Below are 17,560 nucleotides of genomic sequence, written 5' to 3' on the forward strand. Positions count from 1 at the left end.
TTGAGAGCCCTTGAGAGGGATGCGGTTCTAGATATTGCTACTTCGTACTCCAGAAATGCTGACTTGTGTAATGTTCATCTCCTTATGTGGGCATATGCCATGTGCAGCCACGTTCTTCAATTTCATTCAGAATTTTATGTAAGTCTAAACAAAGTTACAGGAAAAATGACAGTACACTGACAAAGCTTTCTGTTTTCTCTTCTTGATAAGTCTATAGTTGCAAGCAGCACAGCTGTCTGATTATTCACAGCCCTATGCAATGCATCCTTAGCACTGTGTTTATTTAGGTAGGCAGTCCTCTGGGAGCAGCGTGCCACAAAGCTATCAAATACTGTTCACATTGAGTAGTATGCTGTTGCTTTGTGGAGATGGTTTCTGTTTTACTTCTCAGAGACAAACTAGAATTATTCTGTCCTTTAGAAGCAGATTTCTTGTATCACTTAAGCTTTGTTGTATCACTTAAGATTGCAGAAATTACAGCTGAAACCATCACAAATTTGTTTCTAAGGTAACTTACCTCTTTTTAACTGGATATCTATGCTCATTATTAAGGAGAAAAATAGACCTGTTTTTCAGGCAAAACCATTTTCTAGCTAGGAACTAGAATTAAATGTGTTTAATATTTCCTTTAGCAGTAGCATTTAATGTAACTGCAAATGTTTATTCAGATGAACTGAAAACATGTTTTAAACACACTCTAAAGATGCAGTACCATCCTGCTGTTGTGGAACCCTGCTCAACAATGTGTGCAGGCTTAACTAATGGCCTGCTGACATCTCCTGAATGGTTTTCCATTTCCTACCTGGACTTTGATTCAGAACAGAATGTACTGAATGTTTGGCAATGTTGTACCCACTGATGCAATAATGGAGAACCTTCATTGAGATCTAGTTCTTAAACAAAAAGCACTATATAGATTTCAGCTCAGTTCATGAAATAGTGCCAAAAAAAATCCCTTTTATTTTTCTTCAACAAAAAAGTTATTTTTTCTTATTACCATTTCCTTGGCATATTTCTAGAAATCATTTTCTTAGAGTTGATATTAACAACAGTAACTATAAATATTTAATGTGTGGGGCCTATATAGGCTCCAGTATGCTTTTTTGTTTTGTTTGTTTTTAAGAAAAAACAACTTGATGCATGGCTGGGGATCACAAGTATGCAAACTGTTAATTGCTTTTGACACAAAGTGACACAAGCACCTTTGATATATAATTGGGGAGCAATGCAGTTTAACAAGTTTTAATTTCTGGTGCAGCTGGAAGACAAAGAGAAAGCATGAGAACAAATTAAATGGTATATAGGTCAATCATTCTATTACCAGTCTTCAGGGAACGCATATCTAATTTACATAATTGTATTTCTGCTGCAACCAGACATACTGCTGTGCTAATACGTGTTCTTGGTGAGTCTATAAAAACACTGAAGATGGCCTTTTCCATATTAAAGAAAGGAAAAACTGGGACTACAGGAGCAAATACATTATTAATTTCATCTAATCGCTATTTCAAGGTTAGCTTGACACGATCTACAAAGGGTCCCAGCAGCTCCACAGGTAGTGGGTTGTTGAATATTTTCCCTTAAAGCAAAGATTATGTTCTTGCATCTCTCACACATGAAAATAAATCAACTTATCAACTTCTTGTGTTAAGTTCTTGAGAAGGCTCTTGTTCTTTCTGGGCCTTATCTGCTAAGCTTAAGCATTCTTCTGTCAGAAAACTCATCTGTACTTTACCTATTTAGATAAAAGTTCTCACAGAAATATCTTGCTTTCTTTCCTGTATGCCCACTAAGTATTTGAAGGCTATGTGTGTGTCTTACATATGTACACGTGATATAATGAAGTGTATACAACAAACATGACCCTAATTTCAGGGGAAAAAAGTATCAAAGTAAAATAGAAAACACTGCAAGAATTCTTAATAAAAATGAGAAATTGGGCTCTAATTTCAGACAGAGCAATTATCAAAATGAGTTAACACATCATCTATTAAGTCTGAACAGCTATTTTTCTGGAGATTCTTATGAAAAGATTGCAAAGATATTGAATCTGTGCCATTACATTCATAAATAAGGAAATCACATGGTGCAAATGTATTAAACGGAATAATATCGAATTACAATTTAATTGATTTCTCGTGTTTACCATAGAAGGGAATTAATGCAAGAACTATGTTAGGCATAGTTCTCTCCAACTGAAATTTTATCCTAGAATTTCACATAATTTGTGGCTTGGTTTAGTGATTTGTGTTTTGTGACATGAACCAAGAGTGAACTATAATGAAAATTATTTTGTTTTGATATGTAGTTTTTAATCTAGATACTTTTTTGTGACAAGATTGAGCTTACATTCTGCACAATCAATCAAACTGATCATTTCACTTCCTGAGAATTAAGAGGCACGTAAGAAGTGGGACAAGTTAACAGGGGGACAAGTTTAAGTCTTCGCATAAACTGTTGCTAGATCTCTTTATAAAGAATTGAATTTTCCCCAGCAGGGCAATGAAGATTTCACATATTCATAGGCTAAAGTGGAGCCATGCCCTCACAATTAGAATTAGATTTTCTTTGAAGTTAGGAAGAGTCATTAAAATTGCTTGAGTAAGTCACCAAGGACTCTTGCTTTTCAGGTAAATGTAGTACTGGCTACATTTAGTAGTAGTGAGGACAGTGAAGCTGGTCATTTTTATCATTGCTTTCCTTCTGCTGAATGTTCGGTCTGAAACAAAACTGGTATATTGGGATGTAAAATGAATTGAAACTGTTCTGCAAAATAGCTAGAACAGAAATGCTGGACTACAGTTATGTTATTAAATTAGCTATGTGTTTACATCATCCAAACTGGTTTCACCTTAAGATGGGCAAAAAGGAGATTCTGTCTTTGTCTTTCATATATTGCATTTAAAAAAAAAAAAAAAGGCTGCTATAATTTTTAGTTATTTAGCTATTTCGCCTTAAGTGTGTAATCAAGGACTGTGTTATGTCCTCGTAGCAGTTTTGGTTTGCTGCTGCCCTTAACAGTGCTCAAATTGTGCCAGCTGGCTCAAGATGGTAGAACTGGAAAACAAAACAAAAAAAATACCAGCAGAATAGGGCAAGGATTCCTCAAGGCTGAAGCATTGTCTTAGGAGTATTCTCTTGAATGTTCTTTTTAAAAATAGACAGAAATCTGAAATTAATCTCTTATTTATCTTCTCTTGCTTAATGCGCTTTCTTTTCTTTCTTAAATCAGGTATAGAGAAATATACTCAAATGGGAAATCTACATCCCGCTATTTTACTTTATTGCTGCTTATTTTAAACTAATTAAAGAAGTATTTGTTTAAAAGAAGTGCAAACTTAACATGAATTTCTAAATAAATAAGTATATGCTCCTGTTTCTGTTTAATTATTGTGATTAGTGAGCTACTTGGTCGTTCTCCCCTTTGTAGCAGCAAGTTCTGGTTAAGTATAATGAATGATTTCTAATTATGGACTAGTAGAACTCATGACAAGTGAAATCTTTGTCAATTTATTAAAACTGAGTCTCTCTACACTGAAATAAACAATGTAGAACATTACAATACTATGTCAGGTGTGCAGGAGTACATGCTTAATTAAACTCATATTAGCTAGGTAATTCTTTATAATTTAATAAGTATGACTTCTCTAATTTATTTTTTTAGTAGTTTTCAATTCTGTTTGTAGAAAGGAAAGGCTTACAAGAAATTGTAGTATTCCCAATTTGGTTTATTTTACGACTGAATGGGCTATTTTTTTATTTAGCATTTCATTCATTATTATCAATTCATTACTGTCATTGTATAAAATGGAATTTGGTCTAAGCCAAATCTTTTTTGCTGTAATATGCAAAAAAAGTGGCAGCACAGAACTCGAACATTTGAGATTTAATATGTACTTTGACTTCTGTAGTTTATGAGTTACACTAAACATCTTGGTTTTATTTGGTGGAAAGCAGTAATAAATTTCGTTCAGATCATTATGTGCTCACCCTGGGGCAGTCAGCTCAGGGAAGCAGCGTGCAGCTGACAGCACAGAGATTTGTAGTCAGGATACAGTTTCATATACGTGCACACGGATAGATAGTTTTACTACTTTTAATGGATGTAAGTACCTCTGTTTTCAATCAGTACTATTATTTCTTAAGATGTCTGAATAATGCAGGGAAAATATTGTGACAAAGAATGAATAAGTTTTAACTATTTCATAGCAGTAGTGCTCTATCACAGTTTTCATTCCAGCTAATATATAAAATCAGAGCAACAGCTTCTGTTCTAAGACTGAAAAACAAGTTTTTGTTTTACTAACAAATAATAGTAATGGACTAAAATGCTGTAGAATTAGATGCTTAAAGAAAAGGTCAAGCAGTATAAAGAGTGTTGTATTTAATGAAAGTTCAGGAGCAAGACCAAAAGCTGACATTTCATGTACAGAAAGAAACAAAGTATTTGATGCAATTGAAATATAGATAGATATGAAAGGCATTATGTGTGAAATAGCTTTTGTAACACCACTTCTCACGGTCCACACTGAGCCAATCGTGGGGAAACACAAGCTGAAACCTCAATCTAAATTTATGCAAATTAGGAAATACCACATGTGGAGCTGCTTTAATAGGGATGCATGTAATAATCACTGCCACTAATACCAAAGAAAGACTTGGAAATTTGGCATGTACTCAAGTACCTGTGTCTAATAAGGGACAAACACCCTTCTTAGTACCATGTACTATCTTGCTTTTATTTTGGGAAGCAGATTTTGAATAATTATTTTATCAAATTGTGTTTTAGTTCTGACGCAGTAGATAGTATGTAAATGGAGATTGTCCTCTTTGCCTCCATTTTCCCCTCCGTTTTGACAGTTTCTGATCTTTTGTTCTTCCACTATTAAAACTACTTTCTGCAGTGACACAGCTCTTTTCCTTTGATGTATGGTTTCTAATGTGTTCTTGCATTTTGCAAAAGAGTTATAATGCAATACAGCATACATATGAGATACACTGAGGGGCGGAGTTATTTTGCATTCCTCCTTACTGGCCAAAGACTTTCAGTAGTGTGGTAACATTTGATGCATTAGGAAAATCAGTCATTGAAGATGAAAACTGATATTTTTCCAGAACCAGTATGAAGTTTGTATTTCCAGTTCCTGGAGCCAAAGCCTGTTCTGGTTGGATAAGCTTCTCATAATTTTTTCCCCCTTAATTCTAGCTGGCTAGAAGCATCTTTAAATACGAAGTTGCCAGCAAAGTATTACCTACCTGAATACTCTGCAGATACCTATGGTCAAACTGTCCAGTGTACTGCTCTTGTGTTTTTAGGACTCTGATACGTTTCTGAGAAGTAATCACTGCATTAATATCCAGTGAAGTGCTGTGCAGAGAATAATTGTGAACGTAAGGGGAGGGGAAAAAAAAAAAAGCAGTGACTGACAGGAGAAGGAGAGAGATCAAACATAATGGACAGTAAGGGAACTGCACAAAATGAAAGAAAAATACCCAGTCATCAATCTATCATATTAGCTCTAAATTGATAGAGAAAAATAGGAGTAATCACAGAAATGATAACAATGGGACCTTTCTGACTCAAGTGGAAATAGTCTGCCTTTTGCTTTTAGTACACTATTAGTTTGGCTTCGTTCTCAACCTTGTGGTTTTATATTTTTGCAGCCTTTTTGGCAGAACCCCAACTAGAAACCAGTGCAACTTCCAAATATCAGCTTCACTATATCTTGAAGGCTGCAAGCCTCAAATCGTTACTTCATTGCAAAAGGAAATGTACCTTTGTGTATGGACTGCAGTTTTCCCAGTTGTACATATTTGTGGAACTAATTTATCCAATTTCTTCTTATTACTAACAATCTCTACATGTGGCAAAATGTTTCTACTTTCTCTCTAAGGTACACACACATGTATATTTTTCTTTTAATTTTTTTGGGGCTGTATTTATTCTGCCACTTAGGCTGATTCCAGTTAGGAATAGAGGCGTGTGCAGTTCATCTAGAGAAAAGACCCCTGATTTCATAATCCTTCCTTATTATATAAAGTTTCCTCTTAGAAATGGCTAAGGACATTTTGATTTTTGCTCGCTATCTAATAGTTTCTAAATTAATCAGTAACGACTAAAGTCTTAGTAATAAATAAGCAATTAATCTTACTGAGTTTCTTTTGTGTGTTTTTATTAAATTTTTTTATGTGTACAAGAGGAATTCCAAGTCAGAAAATCTCATAGTTGCTCTGATGTTTGAGTCAACCTGAACACTGCGTTCCTCCTCTGTATCTATACAGACTAAAAAATACTGCCACAAGCGGCATTACTTCTAAGATTCACCTCCAAAACAGGTTTTTTACAGTTCACAAGGGAACACTGAAGAATTGCTTCCCTTTCTGAAATGTTCATAAAGTATACTATTTCATTAGTTGTCACGTGCATATTGGTTTCTATCCTATTTTGAGCATGAAAAATTCTGCCTTTCCCTTGAGTGAGTTTCTCCATGAGTGAAAAAAGAGCCCCTTTGGACACCCTGTACCACTCTCATCTTGTTTGTCTTTTTATGATAGTACAGATAAAATTAAAGCAGAATGCTCCAAGAAAAGCGTCAGTCTGTTCACTGAATTTAAATGATTTTGTACTAGTTATAAGATGAGCATGTACAATTGTCTGAACACGTGCTCCACCATGCCTAGGTATAGGTTTGGTGAAAAATGGTTATTTCTAAAACACCATACAGAATGCCTGACTTCTATACCAAAATGCTAACTTGAAAAAGTTGTTCTGTAGAAAAAAAAACAACATTCCCTCTAAATATTTGCCATAGTGCAACAAAGATAACCAGTAGAAAGGGAGGGAAGAGATTTATGAGGTACAATGCTCGCTTGAAAACAACTGGATGTAAACTGGTCATTAATAAATTGAGTTTATCTGACTAACTGAATGTTCTTTTAGTAGAAATAATGGTCAGAAACAGCTGCCTTAAACTGTGCTTGGTCTTTATAGAAGGGACTCTACAGCAACTTCAGCTCACATACTGACAGGAACTTTTTTTAACTGCGTTAGCAAATAACACGTCCTAATAAGATCAGATCCCTGGAGAAAAAGTGGTTGATGCTAATATCCTTGGGTATGTTTCAGTGAATTTTTTGATCTCTAATCCAGTTTGAATACCAATTTGAATAGCTAGTGGTAGAAGGGTACCTTTCCCCTTGTGAGAAGAGTCTGTGTCATGGAGTGCATGTGAACACACCCATTTTTTCTTTTCTTTCGAGGCCAAACTTGGTGCATCAATAGAATAGAATTCTGACCTGTAGAATTCTGTAGAAATGTTACTAGTATTACAGTTGGAGAAAGAATATGATTAACGTAGGGTAAAAATATTCTAATACTTCTCACAAATTATATAATGATAAAAAGTCATTATAGAATGACTTTTATTATACAGAAGATAAAAAGAAATGAAAAATTATGAAAATTACAAATCCAGTGACATAATGACCCCTGTATATTGATGTTTCTGCCTGTGATTAATTGTTGATCAAGATACTGTCTTGTTTTAATTAGAAGATAAGTTGGTAATATGTCAGTGTAAGGATTGATTAAATACCAGAGTTACTGTCTTAAACTCAGTCTTTCAAAACACTTGTGCATGATATTTTCAAAATAACCTGAAGAAACGGAATTACACAAGCTAATACAGTATAACTGTTCTATCCCTTTCATTCTCCCTTTTAAAAGAGAAAGAAAAGGTCATTGAAACCTTAAAAAGTTACGGGGTTTGGTCGGGATGTTTAAGGGATTTCAGTGCTACTTTCATTAAACAGCTCTTTGATCATCTGTGTGTTCCATTCCTTTTGGATATTTTTGATTGTTTCGTTTGATATAAATATATATTAGAAATCTGTAAGATTCAGAGAATGGTCATGAAAATGAGAGGAAATTTTTTCATGTGGAAAACTGAAGGAGCTTTACAAAAAGGCAAGCAAAAGAAAACTAGGAAGTTTTGTGTTCTGTTGCACTTTTCCAAGTATAAGGAAACAGACCATTAATGTAACATAAAAATCTCGGGTTTAAGCCCAACATAGCTTTGAATTTCTTCAAAAAGGGCAAAAAAAGGATAGTAAATTGTATAATCCTTCCGCTGGTAATCCCTAATCACCACAGAGAGTCTCCCTAGAGTGAAGTATTGGTTCTCTGCATGCATCTTCTAATAAATTCAAATGTTTCTTTAATAAGATATCCTTATCAGTAATAAATACGTCATCCTAATTTAGAAAAGTGCTTCCTCCCGAAAGTGTGGCTCAGTGCAGTATCTCATTTAAAACAGAGGTGAGAGTAGAATCAGTTTCTGCTTTGGGGATACAAAGAAATACCATTCAGAATCAGTCTGCTGGTACCAGTCCCTATTTTCAACCAAGGTTTTTGTTAGCCAGAAAATTGTAAACAAGAGTATCTGCTCTTGCAGTCAGAGCATTACTCCTCTTCTTTCAAACAATAGCAATCACTGTTGGAGGATCGTTCTGGGAATTCTTGGTACCTGGATATTTTAATAGGTTTTCTTCCACTTTCTTTTATCCCTTCCACCTGTAGAGAGTTCTTGCTACAACATAGCCTGGCACTAAGGGTTCTCCTTTGCCTGCAAGTTTCGTGTTGTGCTTTTGAAATGTAGCTCATTAAAGTCTGCTGTAAATCCACACTAAAACACCAGAAAATGCGTGTGCTTCTTCAGGTGCACTAGAAAATTCATGCTGAGGATGCAGGCAATTTTCGTGCATTTGGTCAGAGTGGAGGTGAGTGTCAGCCTGGAATTAGTTTTCCTGAAGGCGTTTTCAGTGTTAGTCCTGAATAGATATTGTTAATGCCTAATAAACCATTCAACGTAGTGAAGGCGCTCAGCAGTGATGGCTTCTGGAAGTGCTTCTTTTGAACACTTCAAAACACAGGTTGAAGTTCCTGGGAGTTAGGTTTTTTTAATTGAATTCTATCATTTAATTTGTCATCTACCTAGTAAGGCAGATGTTATTTTAAGAGGAAAAAAACCTTTCTGATATTTCTTTATTCTTGTGAGTCTGATCCCAGGTAATAATGAGATACTTTAGTTCCTTTGAAGGAGACCATAGATTTGAATGATGTACCCTTCATAACTATAGATGTAAATCTCCCATTCTGAAGGCGAGTGAGAATGATGCAGCTGGTACCTGTTTATCTAAGACCTGACAAAAGTAGTGTGTAAATTATCGAGACTCTGATTTACTGACAACTTTAACAGCAACTTTATCTTTCCAATATTGTTTGTATTCCTTTATGCCTCTTTCAAGTCGTAATCATATCTTCACATAATTTTTGACATATGTTACCATGCCATATTTTCATAGCAGCAATGGCTGCAGTCTGTTCAATCAATTTGGTGGGAAAGAGTGCAAGTGTGTGTGATGAACCTCCTTTTCCTAGTTCATTTTTCTTGTTACACAGTAAATCTTCCTCCTCAGAGTTAATAGAAAAATAAGAGTGTGATTGCTTAGTATGTACCAGTTTGTACATAATCTCTTCCTGTGATCATATTGCAGGTGAAGTAAAATCTATTCTTATTTTATTTTGTTTTCTTTTTTTATTATTATTATCGAAACTTAGTTATTTCATATATTATGCACTATAATGTTCTGTAAAGATATTTATTTGTAGAAGACAGTGACTGTTTGTGGTCAGCTGTAACATAACATCAAGAAGACGGGGAGACTTAGAAGGGCCTGCTATTGCCTACTTGTATTTAATAGTTATTCTTAGCATGTACTTCTGATTCTTTAGAAAAGTTTTACTTTTCAAGGAAGTACTATCTGATACTGTATCATGATTTCTCTCTCTCAGAAACAGACAGTTCTTCCATTCAATGATTTTAATTGTTTTTCCCCTATTGTACCAGGAAATACCAAAGCCTTAAGAACAACTTAAATACTCTGCACAAGTTTTTAATTTGAAAGAGATGGTATGTTTACTTACTAGCAGCAGAGCACCTTCAAAGTTACCTCCCTTACATAATGAGTTTCTCTCTATGTGACTTTGCAGTGGAAATTTTTGCTTGAAGTGAATTCATTACTTTCCATGCTTGAAAATATATCAGAGTTGAACTCTGATGCAACTCAGATGAATTTTGAGAATTACTATCAACAGCAGTAGAGATTTATTATCTCCTAGGTACAATAGTGTATGCCAATTCACAAGAACTTGAGCATTTATATTTTTCCTGAGGAGGTTTTTCTTCTTCCATTGCCTCTGGCTACTGAGGAATAAGAGAACTGTAGGGGTGGGAAGGGAACTCCAGAGATCACCTAGTCCAACCCCCTGCCAAAGAGCTCCCTAGCCCAGGTTGCACAGGTAGGTGTCCAGGTGGGTCTTGAGTGTCTCCGGAGAAGGAGACTCCACCACCTCTCTGTGCAGCTGTGCCAGTGCTCCATCACTGCACTGTGAAGAAGTTCACACAGACATTTGTGAAGAATTTCCTATGCTTCAGTTTGTGGCCATTTCCCCTCATCCTATCACCACACACTGCTGCAAAGAGTCCAGCCTCATCCCTTTGCCTCCTGCTTCTTAGTTATTTATAGACATAAGAGGGGGAGGCATAGATATAGCGGAGAATTGTGATTTTAGAGGGGAAAAAAATGAACGTTATGGATAGCCATATTTCTGAGACTGCTAGAAGCTACTGTGAAGAAAATAGATCAGTGTACAGAGCTAAAGGATGATGGTCAGAAGAACAAGTGCTGCAGCTCACATTGTCTGTTCTGTAATGTGAGTATCTTTGCTATTTAAAGAAATCCAACAACCATCTAATGTAGATGATACTATTGTATACAGCATTCCTTGAAAGGCCAAATTCTTAACATAACTGTTACGTGTCATTCCAACTATTAATGAAAAATGCTATGTATGGTGGTATTGCCCAGCGTATTTGTGAAGAAAGAACAAGGCTACAGGCTACAAGTTTTCTTCTATAGGATCGTCCCATGCTGTAGGATTGATGAGATAATACAGGGACTGTAGCAAGTGACAATACTGCAATTACTTGTACTTAGCAGACAAATTTAAGATCTGACCCTTGCTATGATGTCATCTGAACCAGCAAACACTTACTGTGGTTTGGGCAGGCAGCAAGCAGAAACACATTGCAAGTTTTAATATGTTAAGGATCATTAAGTTGATTGTGTCAATTTGTTAAAGTGCCAAGTAATGATTTTACAGGTAATTAGACTTTAACAGGCAGAAACAAATTTATGTCCTTCTTGTTTTTATGGTGCAGGTAATGATAGATGTACTATCATACAAGCTGTTGTTTTTAGGTACACAACATCTCTTAATGTCCTAAAGCAAATGAAATATTACATGTCAGGAACTGATCAGTGACTGTATAAAACACATTAGTAGCTTTTCTTCTTTTAGCTACTTTTAATCGAAGCTCGTTCATCATGTCATAGAAAGATGGAATGTCTTGGGTTATTCTTGCTACATGGAGAAATGGCAGTGAACCTTTAAGGTCAGGAGGACAAGACAATAGTTAACAGGTTATTACAATTGTTTTTCTATAGCTGAGCCTCATACTGCTGTAGTAGATTTTGTTTCATTTTCTCCCTACTGTGTGAATACACAGCAGATAGGGAGAAGCACACTTCACAACTCAGTTTGAAAAGGATTTTCTGTTTTAATTGAACTGTGTTTCCATTGCAGTTTGTCTGTTTTCTGTTTGTGTGCTTCTCTAGTGATTGTCTACCAGAATCACAACAAACCACGGGTATATTTTAAAGAATAGCATTTATGGGAGCAGTTACAATTACTGCCTCTTTCTGCCACTATTACAGCAACAGCGCAGCCCAGGTGATGATTACAGCTAGTTTCTTAAATCTAGAAATTAAACTAATTGTAAATGCTTTCTGGAATTAACTGAGTAAGAAATGCTGTACGTGGAGATTCCTTTAGTAAGAGAAACTAAATCCAGGTCTATTAGCTCACAAAAAATTTCTATGCGATACTTCTGATACGACTCAGAGGTTAATTAAAGATGATGCAATGAGGCTGCTTCAGCTGTGTTGCTATTTTTTGCTGCTGGTAGATAACATGAGGAGAGAGTGTAGATGGTCCATACATTTTTCATTGCTTAGAGAAGATCTGTTATTTGTTATGTTTGGCTTTTAACAGTGTAGAGCTTCCTGTCAATCAGCTCTATTGTTAGTTGAATTGATTACTACTAAAATGTGGAGCTGTAGTCTGCCTGGTGCTGCATGTAGTCTGACACTTCAGAAATTAGATGTTTACTTCAGTGCATTCTTACACATAATTACGGTGTTGCTATGCATGACGATATAGTTAAAAATGTGTCACACCATTAGAAGAGCTATTTTCAGCAGTGAATAACTGAAAAATAATTTATCTGAGGCCAAAACTGAGTAAAAGTGTCATGTCAGCTGGTGCCCCTCACTGTGACAGCTACAAGAGGACAGCCACCCCTTCTCCTCTCTGAAAATCAGAGCACATGATGACTGTTTACCTGACCCTGAGGAAAAACTTCCATAATCTGTATACAAAAGGAAAAGTAAACCATAGTTTTCTGTTTGAGCCCTGAATGGATGTGCTGCTTTGAGAGAGCACTTCAGCTCCCATCGCTTTATAGTGGCCTAGCATAATGCTGTTCCATTAAAAAGGAACGAAGGACTAAGTGGTCCTAGTACAAAGCTCTGCATGTCCACCATAAACATAGCTTTTCTCATTTTAGATGAAAATTGGTTTAGGATGTTTTAATTAAACCAGTGAAAAATAATGGTGATTTATGTTTTTGGCTTCAGGTTGTGTAACTCCAGCTACAGACCAGCCTGAGTTGAGCTGGGATGGGGGGAGGTGCTGCTTCTTCATAGCACAGCTAAGAGAGAGCTGTTCTATATTGTGTAACAAAGAGCACACATGCACAAAATATGAGATTTGTTATCTGCTTTGCAAATCTGGAGATTTCAGCAACTTCTATTTTTAGATAAGCGAAGTCTTTTTTCAAGCTACACTATCTTATGACTTTTGAAATAAATATGGACTGAATTTAGAACTTCCCTTTAGCAAGGAGATATGTAGAAACTGATAGAAATAACACATTCTCTTTAAACTTTTATTACAATAGATGATGGAAGAACTGTTGTTATTCATGATTCTGAAGTAGAAGCAAGTAAAAGATAATTTGTTTCTAACAGTGAGAAACTGCTTATTACCTTAAATCTGTACGCTACATTTGGTCCAGAAGAAAGGGATTACATTTTACATCTAAGAAAAAACGTGCAATTTTTGTCATGTGTGCTTAAATGATCTAATTCATTTGTGGCATGTTTATAATTTTAAAATGTACAAAGAGGACAGAACTATTCAGAAATTTTATTAGAGCTCCATAATGAGTATGAGTTTGTGAGAACATATCCTGTAGTACCTTCTGTGACCAAACATTAGTTATGGATTTTGAAACATTGTCTTTTCTCTGTTCTGAGGCTACTCAATTGAGTCTGTCTACCAATTAAAATAATGTTACTCTGCTTTTGATCATGCCTCATCTGGATGTCACTTGATTGTATTATGAAACCGAAATGAATGACATTGTTAGTTAATATCACAGCAAAAGATTAGAAGTATTTTGCAGTTTAGTGAAAACTTTGTAGATGTGGTTGTTTGATCCCTGTATGCGTTCAGAAATGACCAGCAGATCTGCCCACAGCCATACTTTTCCTGTATCTGTCAAGTAACATTACTTGAAATCTGCAAATGTCAATTGTTAGGCACAAGATAAAGCGCTCTTCCTTTATCACTTACATTCCACTGTAACTAGTACTGTAATATTAGAACAAGGTAGGGAAGTCTCTATCATTGAAGGCATGGTCAAATCTCCATTACTGGAAGTGCTCAAAGCTCAGCTGACATGACCCTGAAAAACGTGGTCTGTCTTTGGGTCTCACTGAAATTGTGTGTGGGTAGGTGGACCAGAGAACCCCTTCCAACCTCAAATGCTGTGATATTATAAGACAGATGAAACAGTTTCCATAACTTGGTGGAGGAGTGTTAATATCCACCAAAATGTTGTTTACTTTGATACAAATCTACTTGTAACCACTGTCTCCCACACTGCCCAGACACTGGAGATCACTAATTACCTAGATTACTCCTGGAGTTAATTGAAAGGTCTGTTATATCTCCAGATTTTAAAAATGATTTAGACACTGTTGCCTTTAGAAATACATTTTTTCATCAAAATGAAAAACTATTCATTTGTAGTGGTTTGATAATTTCAAATGGCATTTTTGAAAGCTGTTGCTTTTAATTCCTCCCAGTTTGAGTGCAAATGCTCCAACACAGTGGTTTAGTTAATAACAAAACAAACCGTTTTCTGAATATTGTTGTGCCTATAACTATTCCTGTCTCTTTTATTATGCATTACTTATGTTTTCTTATTATGATTAATTTTTGAAATAAGTTGTTTCAATATACTAGTCTATTTATACTATTAATGCCATTAATAGCATTTAAGTGTCTGGACTGTTGTATAGCAAAAATCTCAACTATCTAATATAACTGATGATGATCTTTAAAATGTTGCTAAGCAGGCTTTGTTAGGTTGTCATCTGGCTTCATTTCACTTTCTTCTATCCAGTCACAAAATCATTCAGAGGTAGCTTCATGTTATTCAACTAAGTGTACATCTATTTAAGATTTCCAAAGAGAAAGTACTTTCAGTAATTAGATTGAGCTAGTTTATCTCTTTCTAGTCATAACTCATTATATTTAAATGAGTTGCTACATGGCCAATTACTTTTACAGCTCATCTTCTACGCTGAAAACTACCCATACTGCTGCAGCTTGTTGTGTCTAAATTCTTTCATGTACATTACAGCATTTGTAAGGTAAGATGCAAACTATATTCCAATAAAGTCATTAAGTCAAAAGCCAGGATCTTGTTTGCCTTTATTTTTAATGGCATGATTATGAGAGACTCAGTGAAAGGCAGCATCAGCTACTGTGTTCTTACCAGGGTGATTTCTGCTGCAAATTGCCATTTGAGGATTAATCCCTTCACCTTTTGCAATTCAGAAGCAATTTTAAAACTCTGAGAGAAAATTATAAAAAGCATTTTACATTCCTGGTGGGAAGAATCCTTAAACTCATAAAAGTCAAGATAGAGTAAGGACCTGCACTGACTTACATGGTGCCTCTGAGAGCTGCAAGCCCACATTATTGGTCAGTTTAGCTCAAAAACAACAAAAAAAATCCTGCTGCCTTTAGTGATGCTGCAGTCAGGCAAAAAAAGAAAAAAAAGGAGGCTTTGATATCCTGCTTCAATTTACAGCTTCTCTGTTTAATGCTCATGTGAATGTGTACTTTTTGTATACATTTTTGGTTTTCTTGCTAGAATATAGTGTTCCCGTATCTTTCCTTGCATATTTGACCTTTGGGCTAACAATGAAGAGTTGCTGAATCATGACTTTATCTGACAAATCTGACTTATTTCCTCCTTCAATATTCTTTTCTGCTAGTTGTTACAAATTGTTGCCTGTCCTGGGAATGTCTGGATTCCTGGCTTTCAGATTTTAATCGCTCCCTTCTCCTTTTTCTGACAGCAGTGTTAAGGGAAGGCACTCTACTGTCTCTGTGTTAATGCTGCCCTTTAAGGATGTTCCTTGTTTACTGAATAGAAAAAAAATAACTATCTGTATTTTTGCCTGATCTGACACATTACTGTGTTTTACTGTTTATGCATATTCTGTTAGATTTGCATTGGTTGTGTTGTGCTCTTTGGCATGAAGTTGAATTTGTAAAGCGGTGCACCTCGGGCTTACAATTTCTTCCTGTTTTACCTTAGTAAAATAGTAGAAATTTAGATACACTTTTATGATTTATCACAGATTTCTTGTGCCTGATTTCTTAAAGTATTTCAACAAACTGTGCTCATAAAAGTATTTTATTCTTCATTACATCCATGGAACGAGGTCTTTCTTTAAGCACTAAGCAGGCAAAAATCCCCTCGCTAAAAAGTATGTGATGCAAGTCATAGGAAACTTTATTTACTGGATATCAGCTCATTTATTTTAATTTTTAAATGCAAGAAATATTCAGTTCATAGAAATCTAGATTTGTTTAAAAAAATCTTCTGATTCACTCACATTTTCCTAAAATTCGTCTCAAGTTCAGCCTTCGCATGCTACTTTTAACAGTGAAAATATGTGGTGAAATAGGTATAATGCAAGTACATTTCTTCCAATTATTTTCTCTTTCTAGAATGATTAAGACAATTGAGGAAGGAGGAGGAAATGGGTTTCATCACAGAAGCTTTTCTTCACTGAACATTCCTTTGTAGAGAATGTTTTAATATGCTAAGGGATATGCAGTTGTAACAACCACTATTATTTGAGTTGCCTTTATACATGCATAATGTACTTATGCTCTATTTTATGTAATATAAAACTCAAATGTTAACTGGGGACTGTGGAGTGTGGGCAAGGCTCATGTCAATTATACCATAATCAGCAGGCATTGTAGTACGCTCCAGCACGCAGAGCACAGCATAATGTGCTCTGCTGCGTGAACAGACTCCAAGTAACTGTGGTTATTTGCAGAGCACTATGGCTGCATCAACTTTCACTCCACAGTAAAGGTTTATTTTTCTCATTCCAACACATAATTGACAGTAAAAGATACTAGGAAATGGTAATACAAGAAATGAAGAGGAAGAGGTGCACACCAGTATTTCTGTAGTAAGTTAAAAGGTCAGAAATACCTTTAACAGTGGATTCTACTCACTGGCAGAAGCCCTGTGCATGTAAATGCAAATGTTAAAAAAATAAATAAACCTGGAGGAAGAGTGTGCTTTAGTCAGGAAGTAAATTGCTTGTTAATTGGAAGAATCACTGGCTAAAGATCAGGAAAATACAGTTTCAGGAGAAAGACTGTGCCTACTTATAGTATTTTTTTTAAACACATCATATGGAAAATACAAGAAGCTTTCTTATCCAGTAGAAATGGATACTAGTACTTCGGGAAAAAATGGTGGTTCACAGAAGGTTTTTATGTCTATTCTAGGGTGAGGCTTTTTCAGGCTGATACCTAGATCATTCCAAAAGTAATGCCTCCTGTTTATTTCCATGGAAACTACAACAGATACAAAGTACACAATAAGGGTATTTGATAGAGCAAATTCTAAGCTACAAAGCAATATTTTTCAGTGTATTCTCTACCATTAGTTGGTTCATGCAGATGAAGGTCAAGGTGCTCTTCATTTGGTGGTATAACAGCTGTGCATGGGTCTGCAGAATGTGCATTGTCTTTCATGTTACTATTGCTGCTGCTGAAACACGACTCACCATCTCACTGTGCTTACTCCACTGTTTCGTATTCATAAATGTCAACTAAGTGTCAGTGTACTGTGTCAGATGCCGTTCTGTCAGACTGCCCCACTGCTGCTGTCTGTCATACAGCAACAAAATATAATGGGATATTGATGGGAAGGTTCAACCTCTACTGCCATCTCACCAGCATCTGCCTCTGATTGCACGGGCCAATGTA

Source organism: Cyrtonyx montezumae, unplaced genomic scaffold (genome assembly GCF_038088225.1).
Source record: "Cyrtonyx montezumae isolate F1298 unplaced genomic scaffold, pur_monq_1.0 scaffold_11, whole genome shotgun sequence".
Classification (NCBI taxonomy): Eukaryota; Metazoa; Chordata; class Aves; order Galliformes; family Odontophoridae; genus Cyrtonyx; species Cyrtonyx montezumae.